Source organism: Acromyrmex echinatior, chromosome 14 (assembly GCF_024713525.1).
Source record: "Acromyrmex echinatior isolate Ae372 chromosome 14, ASM2471352v2, whole genome shotgun sequence".
Classification (NCBI taxonomy): Eukaryota; Metazoa; Arthropoda; class Insecta; order Hymenoptera; family Formicidae; genus Acromyrmex; species Acromyrmex echinatior.
In genome coordinates this window covers 5903446-5915372 of record NC_141865.1, presented here as the reverse complement: position 1 = coordinate 5915372, position 11927 = coordinate 5903446, and the positions used below count along the sequence as shown (strand labels likewise).

General features: G+C 32.8%; 1 long non-coding RNA gene across 8 annotated transcripts in view; it reads right to left on the bottom strand.

Annotated features, from left to right (window-relative positions):
- Positions 1-563: 563 nt before the first annotated feature.
- Positions 564-11927, bottom strand: part of LOC105150454 (uncharacterized) — a 234622-nt gene continuing 223258 nt past the window's right edge. For 2 of the 8 annotated variants that reach the window (XR_015547390.1, XR_846723.2), the window contains 2 exons: positions 11312-11409; positions 564-1027 (listed from right to left, as the gene is read on the bottom strand). This is a non-coding gene — a long non-coding RNA (uncharacterized LOC105150454). Of the gene's footprint in view, positions 1028-8676; positions 11410-11927 lie in introns of those variants that run through there. The other 6 variants (XR_846724.2, XR_015547393.1, XR_015547389.1 and 3 more) reach the window with 5 other exon arrangements.

Below are 11927 nucleotides of genomic sequence, written 5' to 3'. Positions count from 1 at the left end.
AAAATATAAGGCAATATCTGGATCATTAAAAATAGAAGATTTATTTAAAAACTGCCATAAATGTGATAATGAAATAGTTTATTACTTTTGTACGTGTAATAGACAAATTCAATTAAAGAAGAAACACATGTTACGCTGAATGAATCGAGACAGGATAAATAATTGCTACAATCGAGAGAAACAAAAGTGGCAGGATCCAGCAGGTAGACAGTGCAGAAGCACGAGAAACCTAAATTCCTCGTGTCGTGTAATAGCTATTCTAACTAGAGTCCTAACGTCCGGACGATTACAAGCTATAAAATCCCAAGCAAAAATTGCATTGCTCTAACTACTTGCAAGTAGATAGGGAGATACGTTGAGGAACATTCTGCTCGCTTCTACTGACATAACCGCGCGACGCTTTAAAGTGCCGCAAAACTTTCCCGGCATGCACAAACTTTTGACGTGGTGTGTTCGAGTCGTTCCCAATTTGCTGAAACTACGAGAACAGTTTGTCGTACAATATTATCGTTCTATAAAGTAAATGAAGCATTCAAAATAGGAAATTACATCAAATGAGGCTCTTTCTATTTATTGTATCCTTTTGTATATTTAATTGAACATAATTTATAATATTACAATACAAAACGGTGATGATCCGATTATAAATAATATTCTTTTGTATTTGTTAAAATAACGCTACGATGCATGATTCTTGAAAAAAAATATAATTATTATTTGCTTATTTGCTTTTTAAAAATGCGCAAAATCATTCATTCGTAGCCGCTTGTAGTGTATTTCTCTTTCGTTTCTTTTTCTTTCGTAACAATACTTTCCAGTGTAATGAGGCTCAGAAGCCGATAATGGACGTATTTGTGCGTTCGCAAAAGCGGCAGTTGCCATCCCGCCACTGACGGCATCTTTCATTCTTTGCTACTTCCGTCGCGCGTTGACAAAATCTCAGCTTTACTTCCCAGAGTAGGACGATATTTTACGCATTACGATCCATAAAGACTGCCGGAAATTGTCCATTTCGCTGATGTATCCCCTAAAAAAAAAAGAGAAAAAACAACGGCGGTTACTCACAAAAGAAAATTCATTACCGTGATAATGCAATCACAATTGATATCGTCGTCGTGAGTTATTAAGACGAATGTCGCTTCGTAATGTCGAAGATACAAGCATTACAAGCGCCTATATGGCTTAGATTTCCCATGGATTTTCGCCCGTGAGCGTAAATGTGGTCGATTTCCCTTTCAACTCCAATCGCATTGCAATCGCGCCGTTGCCGTTGCAAGCAAAAGCGATAAGTAATGAACGGCATGTTCGATCGACCAGTATCCCCTATACCTTGGTTACGATCGATAATGTTCGCGATTAGGCAGGATATCTATTATATGGCGGTTCGGGTTCCGGTCGACATAGAGAGCTTTTTAGTACTTTCTCACTATACGATATCTTAGGAATAAGACTGCTCTTAGGAATGAGACTGCTCTTCCAATCGGCGAATCGAGCTAGTAAATTCGGGTTTTTTAAGAGTGCCGGAAGGTTTCTCTAGGAACATAAGGAACATTGAGGAACAAGGTTTCTATTTTTCAATAAAATTAAATGGTGATTCTTATGTACTTTTAGTTGCTGAAAAACGACATAAGGTTTAAAAAAATTCTATCAATTATAGATTTAAAAATAATGTTAAAGAAGACAAAATTACGACTTTGAGGATTTTTATGATAGCAGTTGTTGACAATAAATTTTTTCTAAATTTTTATTAATGCCACGCGAAAGCAATTCTCATATCAATTTATAGCTTTAAAATATTATATTTTATTTTGTTTTGGTATGATTTTTCATTTTTTAAATACAATTTGAAAATAATTCTTTTCCCATGTAATACATGGAATAGATATTTTATTTCAATTTAATTTTGGAATAGATATTTTATTTCGATTTAACGTTACGTGGAAAATAAATAGATGTTTTTATACTTATATAATATAAATTTGCAAAGTTAAAAAATCTTTGATCTTTATTATTGTTGTAATATTATGAATTCATATTATTGTATTCAAAGCGAATTGATGTTAAAACATTCAAAAAATTCAGAGATTCAAAAAATTGAAGATTGATAGACTCTTTTAAAAACTTATTCGTTTTCAGTTTAAAAGCTCTACAAAAAAACATCCCTTACTTGCTCAGAAACAAAAAGTTTATTAAAATTTGTTCCTTTGTATAATCAATCCCTAAAAAATTTTTTGAGACAAAACTTCTCTTGTAAAGAGAAATCGAAACTAGGCAATGAAAAATGTTCTGTTATCTTCTTAATTTATTGTTTAGTGCAGTATAAATTCATAGATCAGAGAAAGTTCATTTTAAGAATATTTTATCAAGATTTTCAAATGTTATCTCCTCATATGCTAGCGATAAAATCACAAATTGATAGTATTGGGAGGGATAACTTTTGAATTTTCTTCTAAAAAAATTGATTCTACATTTTGTAGTCATTAAAAATGTCTTCAAAAACATATTATTTTTATTAAGAGTTCAGGGAATTTTTTACCTTTTTTCAATAAGATTATGTTATTTTTTCAAATAACTTTATAATAGAATTAATACAGCTTTCCACGATTTTAGTAACCCAGAATGTATGCACAATGAGTTTAAAAAAGATTCTTCTCAGTTGAATTTTCAGAATTGTTACTTCGTTCGTGAAAATTACGAATTATTTTATACTGTTTGTAATAAAACTACAACAACAGAGAGTAAATATTACTCGAAAAATATGTTTGTTATTTTAAGAAAACATAGCTTAAGTTATTTTTATTTTTTAGTAAAACATCGTTTTACATGTATATTTTAGGAATATTTAAGGAATAACGTATTTAAGGACAATCCTATTTCAGACTGGCGTATATATCAAATAATTTAATAAATCTCACAAGTATATATAATCATCCATTATATATTAATTGGTAATTTTATAGACTTTATAAAAAACCTCGCGTTTCAAGGCTACAAACCGTAAAACGTAATTTTACGCTTTCGCTTACTACTATTGTACTTTTATAAAAATTATATCGTCTAAAGTATGTAATAATTTTATAACGTAAATGTGAAAAAATTACATTATAAATTTGTTAATCTCTTGAGATATCAAAGATTAAAAATTATGGATTAGACATTCAGAAGGATCCAAACTATTATTAATATATTAAGTATAATATTAAGACGATTAAGTATAATATCACGAAGGATCCAACCCTGGCCTTGATACGCAACGCGTGATAGGAGAGTGCAGCAATCAAAACTAGGATTTTCATCAGCCGTTTTCCTTTTCACGGCAAAGTTGTAGTACCACTCTCGCTTATATCACGACCAGGTAACACCAGACCGATCGCGACCAATCCCCTTGATAATTCGATCGGCGGAATAGGCCGGTCTGCTGCTGGCTCGCTCGTTCGCTCGCTCACCGTGCACTTTTTGCCCGATCTAAAGGCATTGTGAGCCGCTGCTTGCGCAATGATAGCGCACTTACCGCCTCGCTCCCGATAAGTTCATGCTCTAGAATCTAGGCCGAAGGCGTTACCGCGTTTATAACTTGGTGATGCCTTCGGGAGTAGCGCAAGAATTGCCCTATTTGCACACGACCGGAAGCTGCGGCTGGGTGATTCGTTACTTGAAGATTGTAAATATCACGGTGCTACCTTAAACTATGCAACGTGAACAAACCTGACGAGAAATGTCTACGGAAGCGTTTGCTTGCCATAAACCGTGGCACGTGTAACGTGCATAGGCCATGCATGAAAAGTACGTCGGACGTTGATACGAAATTTAACCCAAATCAGTCTGTTTGCCAAGTTATTATCAAACGTTAGATATAGGGCGAAAAGAGATATATATGGGAGCATTTCCGTCTCTTTGGCTTTACTCGATGTGCATTTTAGATAAACTGGAAGACGTTTTGTACAACTGGAAAATACGTTGCTTCTATATAAAATGTAATATAAATACAGTCAAAAAGAGGACAAAAATAAGGTATCTAAAGTTAAAAGAAATTTTTTAATATCTATTTAAGAAATTTTTTTAAATTTGTAATTTACGACCTACAAAAAAATTTCATTCTACTATTATCTACTTTTTTATATTCGTAGTTAAAGATCTTTAAATACTAATATTTCATTCCAATGCTCAGTTTTATTCCAGAATATTTATATTATTCATTTTCTGATGCTCTCTGAATCTTGATTTTATATCGGGTTTCTTTTGATTCTCGTGGTTTCCTTAGATTCTTGGAAATCCTTAAAAGCCATGACTGTCTGACTATAAGTATTAAAAGTAACTGTAATACTTCGAAATGTATTCGAGATTTAAATCCCTACTTATTGTGCGCGAGAGTTACTTCGTTATTTGTAGGCGGCGAAAGGCGGAGACACCATGAAGTAGATACAGAAAAATACTATGCTAATAGAGTTATTGATCATTCTGTTATTGATGCACGACTAATAACTTATTAGAAATACAGCAGCAACTTTTTGATTTCATTATTAGTTTCAATACTTCGCACAAAACTCTTTGGGTTAATTTTGAAATTAAACAGCAATCTGATGAAACGATGAATTATCAGACTTTCAAAAAATGTAATATTACGAGGATATCTTGTCTACAAACGTAATTAGATCTACGATGAGAATATGTACCAGTTTTATGATATATGAAACAGTTGATGCAATCAATCTGTGATTCTCATTTCTTTTTATTAATAATAAAATCAAATACAAAGTTTAATGAAAATTATTGAGTTTCATTATGCAACAGTACCGATGCTGTCTCTGTCATTAATTAATGCGCGCGATCGACTTTCGAACAAATGCTTCGTAAAATTATACTTTGACCGAGGAAGTTGTTAGCGTTAGAGTTCGGGAGCAATTTCACGGTTTCACCGGAACATATAATTTGCTCAATGCGGTGCATAATATGCGTTGTTGAAAGTTATCTTCTGGAAATAATGGTTACAAATAAGAATTAGGAAGAAAGCAAACAAACGTTCACGATAGTTTTATAATCGAGAAAGAAATTTCTCGATAAACCAAGAAATCGAGATAAAACATTTTCTAAACATAATATTTTTTATATAATATAATTTTATTATATGGAAATATATCTCCATTTTTATAAAACATAAATGTGCTATAAAGATATTTATGAATCGTAGATCCAAAAATACTTAGATACAAGTAAATGAAGAAGGCCATATTCAATCAAGACAATGTCTAATAATATTCTTGTGTGAATTCTACAATGTCCAGTTCAAATAAGCTGCGCATCGATTATTGTCGATCTTGAGACACAATCCTAAACTAAAGCTGGTTAACGTTACAAAGTAAATGTTACAAAGTAAATTAATATTTGGGTTGTTTAGAACAATGAACGTCGCACACATTATCCAAAAAGATCAGAACAATAGTCGAAAGTCGCAGTTGCGAAACGTTTAAAAATTGAAAGTCTCATGAGACACAGCATGTTTCTCGAAAGGCAAAAGCTTCATGCATGCATGCGCCTTCTTTTTGCGCCACGAGATTGCGCTTTAAAAGTCCGCTTTCTCCAACGCGCGGAAATGATGATATATCGCTGATCGCGCTCGTGATTCTTCGAGGCACCTAAGGCAAAGTCAGGCAACTCGATATCACGGTGTGCATCTTAACGTCAGGTTAATTGCCGCGTATTTTCGCCTTTTCTTATCCATGAACACGTAGATGCCGTTAAATTAACGAGCGTTCGTTCATTCGTGCGTACGTGCATGCGTGCGTACATGCGTGCGACTAGGTGCGAAGAAGAATCCGTGGAACGCGCGTACCGGTACGAGACATCGGTGAATGTGAAAACTGCGCTCGTAAATTTTTCCGAAGTGCCCTGTTACGTGCCTGTCGGATGTACAAGGCATGGCTTTTCGAGTGCAACCTCCGACATGAACCTATCTCGCGGATTATTATATACGCATATTGTTGTATCAATTTCTCGTTCGCTGTGTAGTATATTGTAATGCAACGAATTCTTAATTTTTGTTATGTGTTACGACTTTTGTTGAGCAGTCAATACAGACGATAGATAGTTTTTTAATCATGTAGAAAATTAATCCGGAGTATTTCTACGGAAATAATTTGTATTTGCCAGACTCGTTCATCATAATGACATTGAAAGCAATTTTGCTGAAGAATCTAAAAATTTAGTTAGATATAGAATTGAAAAATAATTTTATTGGACTATCAAAACAATTAGATAGGACACCAAAATTGATTACTAGAATATCAAAACATTTTGCAGCGTCTCTTATCATGCTTAAGATTCCTGCAAAATTATTTTAATGGTCCAGCAACATTATTTTCAGATCTAGCCAAATTTTTAGATTTTTCAGCAAAATTGCTCTTTCAGTGAACACGTTAAAAAAATCTAATTAAAAATTATACATTAGATAATATAAACAATAAAGATTACATTACATTTAGATAATATAAACCACGAAAGTGGTTATACAAGCAGATTCAATGATTTGTCAGAAATCAAATTCAACTTCTGTTGAAATAAGAGATGGGATTCGGATGAACATTATCTTGCGACAGAGAAGATGTCTAACATGTTCTTCGAATGACTCTCGGAATTAACAGCGGCGGTTTCCTGCAAGATTACATCGAGGTGGCGACGATCTGTCTATTTCCTCCCTGGTGTGATCTAGTATAGCTGGCATCGTTCCTATGTAATGAAAATTATCCTCGCCTAATATGTATAACATATGTATTTTGCTTCCAAATAAAAGACGCGATATTGAAAATACATCAGATAATTCCATAATATATAGAATATTAATCGCAGAAATTTCAACTATAATTTAATGTAATTATCGTAAAAGATTAAAATTAAAATTATCTTGACGCATCAAAATTTACATATTTAAAACTTCGACAGATCCAAAGAGCGAATAGTTAACTGTCGTAATAGATTACAACTGATAAAAATAAACATCACAATAAGTTGCATAGAAATGACAAACCGCAATAAAGAAAAAGAACGCAGACGCAGGTTCTTATGATCGAATCACGGAGCCGGGTAATGTGATATTTACATATATGCAAAAAGTTTTATAAGTATGGTGATCGATGCTAGTGATCGATACATTGAAAGAGGTCGAGAAAATTTTAAATTTTATTCTGTGAAACAAGGTTAATCTTTTTCCTAGCAACGCCTTTTTTATAAGACCTAGATTTTTATAAGACGCCTTTTTTTTAGTCCGAAATATGATATAAGAAATAAAACGCTGATATAAGACTTCCCAGCGTTGTTTTTCATGTTACTTATTATTTTTAACTTTTAGCCTAAAAATATTATATTTAAAAAATAACGACTATTATAAATAGCGAAATACATTATAATTATATTTTACTAATATTATATTAATCTTTTGTAATCATTTCAAAATCTAAAAAGATTCTTATATAATTTAGTAATAATCAATAGAAACAGTTCATTAAATTTAACCGTGAAGATTTAAAATTAAAAGTATTGAAAATCTAATCCATGTTTTTAATCAAATAAAACTATTTGATAATCCACGAATGGATATATACGAGAAATAGGAAAACTCCGTTTTTTAACATTTCTTATAGAATATCCGGAGCATGTAACGAGCAAGGTAAATTCGCTCGATGGCGCATTGCACAAGTCGTGTTCCTATAAGTGGAAAACGGTAGCTGTATTCCGTCCGTTCAGAATTCGAGATGATAACGTTAAGTGTCCTAATTACGTCCCACGCGGCTATTACCCTCCGCCGTATTTTTTTTCCTTTCCCAATTATTGTACAGAAGAGAGACCTGGCGAGATCTCTCTTCGGAGGGGATTTCCGAAACTGCAATTACAGAAGAAGTTGGCGACGATCATCCGTACCCCCGACGTTTAATTAGAATTTTATTAACACAGAAGAGAAACAAGCATTTATGTGTTCATTTCCCCTGAGAGTTTCACGATTCCGTTAGAAAAGATTCGAGAGATTATGCAGAAAAAAATTCCATATTCCTTACGATTTGCGACGAATGAGATTTGAACGTGTCCAGAATTTTTTATAGTATATGCAATTTCAAAACATTGTTAATGAGGATAAAAAGATGACTTTTCACGAATAAATCCAGTCCTGCACGCTTTACAAAAGTATCAAGAAATTTTCTGAGAGAATTACTGCAAGCGTCGACGACGTGAATATCCTGCGTTAGTGAGAATTGATATACGTTATCTGTGGTCTTGCATGACAGCTTTATGTGATGCATAAAATGTGCTCACACAACGCGAACAGGGATGTAACTCTTTCGTAACTGAACTTCCCTATACGGAAATTGTTTATATACATACACACACACACATAATACATATGAAATGAATTAAATAAAATAAAAAGCACTTAATGTATAATTAAAATATTTTGTGAAAAAGCAAAGTCAATTTTACAGTTAATCTGATTATCATAGTCAAATTGTTGTAACTATTTAATAATCTATAAACTGGTATATTTTTATTGCTAAATTCTTATAATAAATATATTTGAATTAATAATTTATATTTATATATATATATATAATGTCCGCGTTTTTAATTCTATTATATTTAAAAGACAAAAATATTGATGCCATTGATGCATGCACCGAACAAAAAATCGGACATACAATCAAATTTTGTATCCTTTTCTTCAATACAAATATCAAATTCTCGATATTTATTCATAAATATCAAGATATATGGAAGCAACTGAAAAGCAAAAACAAGTTAGCTATTATTTTGTCATTACAGAATGAACCGAATTTCACTAATAATTTCAATTACTCTATTCACTCTCGAGTCACACAAGTATCTACTAATGTTGCCTTTTCTTGCGCCAATTTTTGCCGATTGGCAATCTAGAGACTCGCGACTAGACTTTCGCTCAGCGACAACAATTATACAGTTTTTTGCTATTAATATATCGAAGGTCGATGGCTGTAATTTACGCGTGTCATACGCGGCTTTCTACTTTCCATTACTGGCTTACGAGAATCGACCGTCCTTAGGAGGCTGATTGCGGGTGAATATGGATTTTTTTTTTTCGATAGGTCGCTGCTGAAACCATATGCGTCTAGATAGTTACCACTAGGTTGATGTATCTCTGTGCACGGTGCACACACGTACGTACGTACAACGCAGGCTGGTTACTCGTTCGCTTTTGCGTTACGCAAGAACCACGCCTAAGTCCGGAGCTGGTCTCAACTGTCTTGCTTTGCTACTGCGGCTGTAGCTGCGATCCGAGAAGTCGGGCACGGCGATCGAGAGTTAGAATTCAAGTTTTTGAGGAAAAAGTCAAATGTCACGAGTATTTGCGTGCAGATAAAATGATAGAAGGTAAATTGTATCGCAAAAACTTACCAATTGTTCAAGAACTTTTTATCTTTTCTCACTCTTTCTGTTTCTCCTTTTAATTCCGTTAAATTACGGCACAAGAATAACGAGAAGGAAAGGAAGGTTTGATTGTAATCGTTCATGTCGAAGGCCACGGAAAAATTCCGATATGCCATAAGAAGCTTCGTTACGCGGCTTTCTTAGCACTGCGCGTTTTTCGCTCCTGATCTGTAACGAGACACCGGTAGCGGCATTTTCACTGCGTTCACTCTTCAAGGAGATCGCTCACCTTGACCATTACCACGATATTAATCGTGAAAATGCTTTTTACACTTTATGTATTTTTAAATTATTCTTTTGTTAAATAACGATATGTTGAAAAATATATTTAAGTATGCTAAAAATTTATTTTATAGAAAATTTGTAAAATTTATTTTAGCGCTAATGATATAATTAATTTTAAATGTGTTGGGAAGCAAGAGAAATATATTATTAAATATAATATAATATTTAAAAAATTTATGAAAATTAAATTATTAATAAAATTATTCTACAAAGAATTAAAATATATATTTATTAAATTCTTCTGTTTAATTTGACATACGTTTCATTAACAAAATGTGTCATATCTATATTTTAAAAAAGATTCGCTTTTAATTTAAAAAATTCCCATTAAATTTCAAGACTTATAGAAAATTAAATTCTGTTAAGAATTTCGAGAGGTTCTCTAATGAAAATCCATCGATGCAACTCAATTGCATGGATATTACCCGCTTAAAATGTAAAAAAAGAACTATTGTCATTCACTGCAACTAACGAGGCGAATTGGCTTTACAAAACTGTCAAGATCGTTTTGAATTTTGCAGCCAGCAAAATCCAATCGTGCTCACCATGCGCGAATCCAAGCTCGTATCACCGCAAATGTACATGTAAAAGGATTCTGCAATGTTATTATATACAGCGATACAGCGTTTTGCGATTCGTATTTTGGAAACGCATTCAATTCTGACCGCTTGATTTTAACATATCTTTATTGTGAATATTTTTGAAAAAGAAATGGCTACAATCGTACATGATATTTTGTATAGCACACACACGCGCGCATATATAATGTAAATTTTATTGAAAAGGTTTTAGAATATGAGCGCCAGGAGATGCACTTATAAGAATATTTGCGAAATAAAACTATTTCTCTCAAAATATTATTTAAATCTAAACGCAATTTACATAATAAACATGTATCATTATCATAACGCAAACTAATAAAACAAATTTAATTTCACACTGTTTGTTAAAGAGCGGCAAATATGTGTTATAAAATAATAAAAACATATGTGATTCAATCATATTGATGTTCTCGGATAGAATGTATTTCTCAAACTAAACCTATACAAACTTATTTCGATCCAAGAATCAATACGTGTTCAAAGTTTGCCACATCTCAGAAACTCTATATACCAGGAACGTATACATTACATAGAACATAATCACAACTTATAATTGCATCTCTATAAGATTAATACATTCTGAGGTTTTCGTAACCGATAGGTTTCAACTCTTTCCCAAGAAGAAGTTCTAGAATTTCTAATACATTTCGGAAGGTGTTCTGATGATTAAATAAAAAAGACAGACATTCAAAGTATAAAATGCCAATTTCACGTTTCCTTTCACATACATCCTTTTCTTATTATCTTACGAGTTTAAATAATTAATATAAAAGTTAATTATAATTATTTCATGCCTAAATTAATTAACATATTTATACAATAATATTATTAGTTATGGTATAGAAAAATTCCAAAAACATTTTGATAGAGAAATGAAAATTAGATATAAATGACCAAATAATCATGCGGCATGCAGAAAGTCGATGGAGTTACGTAGTCACACGCATGGTTTGTTACGAGAAAATCCTTATAGTTACTTCACTTGTAGTAACACCACGCGAGGCGGCGGAAGTCGAGCCGAGGAATTCATGCGGTCGGTCGTACAACACTGATCGAGGTCGGGATGCATTTATACCTAAAAAAATAAAAGACATATGTGCATACACGAGATTTCACTAGTGTCCAGCCGGCTTAGTTTCCTGGCTTTCCCCACGAAATATTCGCTCTCACGCACAATCGTCGCAGACGGGCCTCTTAATTCGCTTTGTATTTCGAAATGCGCATATACGTATCCTAAAACGTGTCCTAAATCTTTTAAATTTCTCCATTATTCAAACATATATTTTAATAACTTTTAAAACTTTGTATCGTACGTAGTTCCAAATATTGTACATTTACAGTATCGAAATCCGAAACCTGAAATTACATGGATTTCAATAACTTTCAATCTTTTATGTTAAATTGAGTGCAATTTGTACTTTTGTGGACAAATTACTGTAGAGATTACTTTTATATATAATAAAACAGTCTTTAAATCGTTGCATAAAATCGGGCGAGCTAGCAAATAAAACATTTGCATTTATGCGGCGTGCACATAACGCGTATTACATAAAAGCGTGTATGTCGACCACAAGTGAAATCGGACTGAATGCT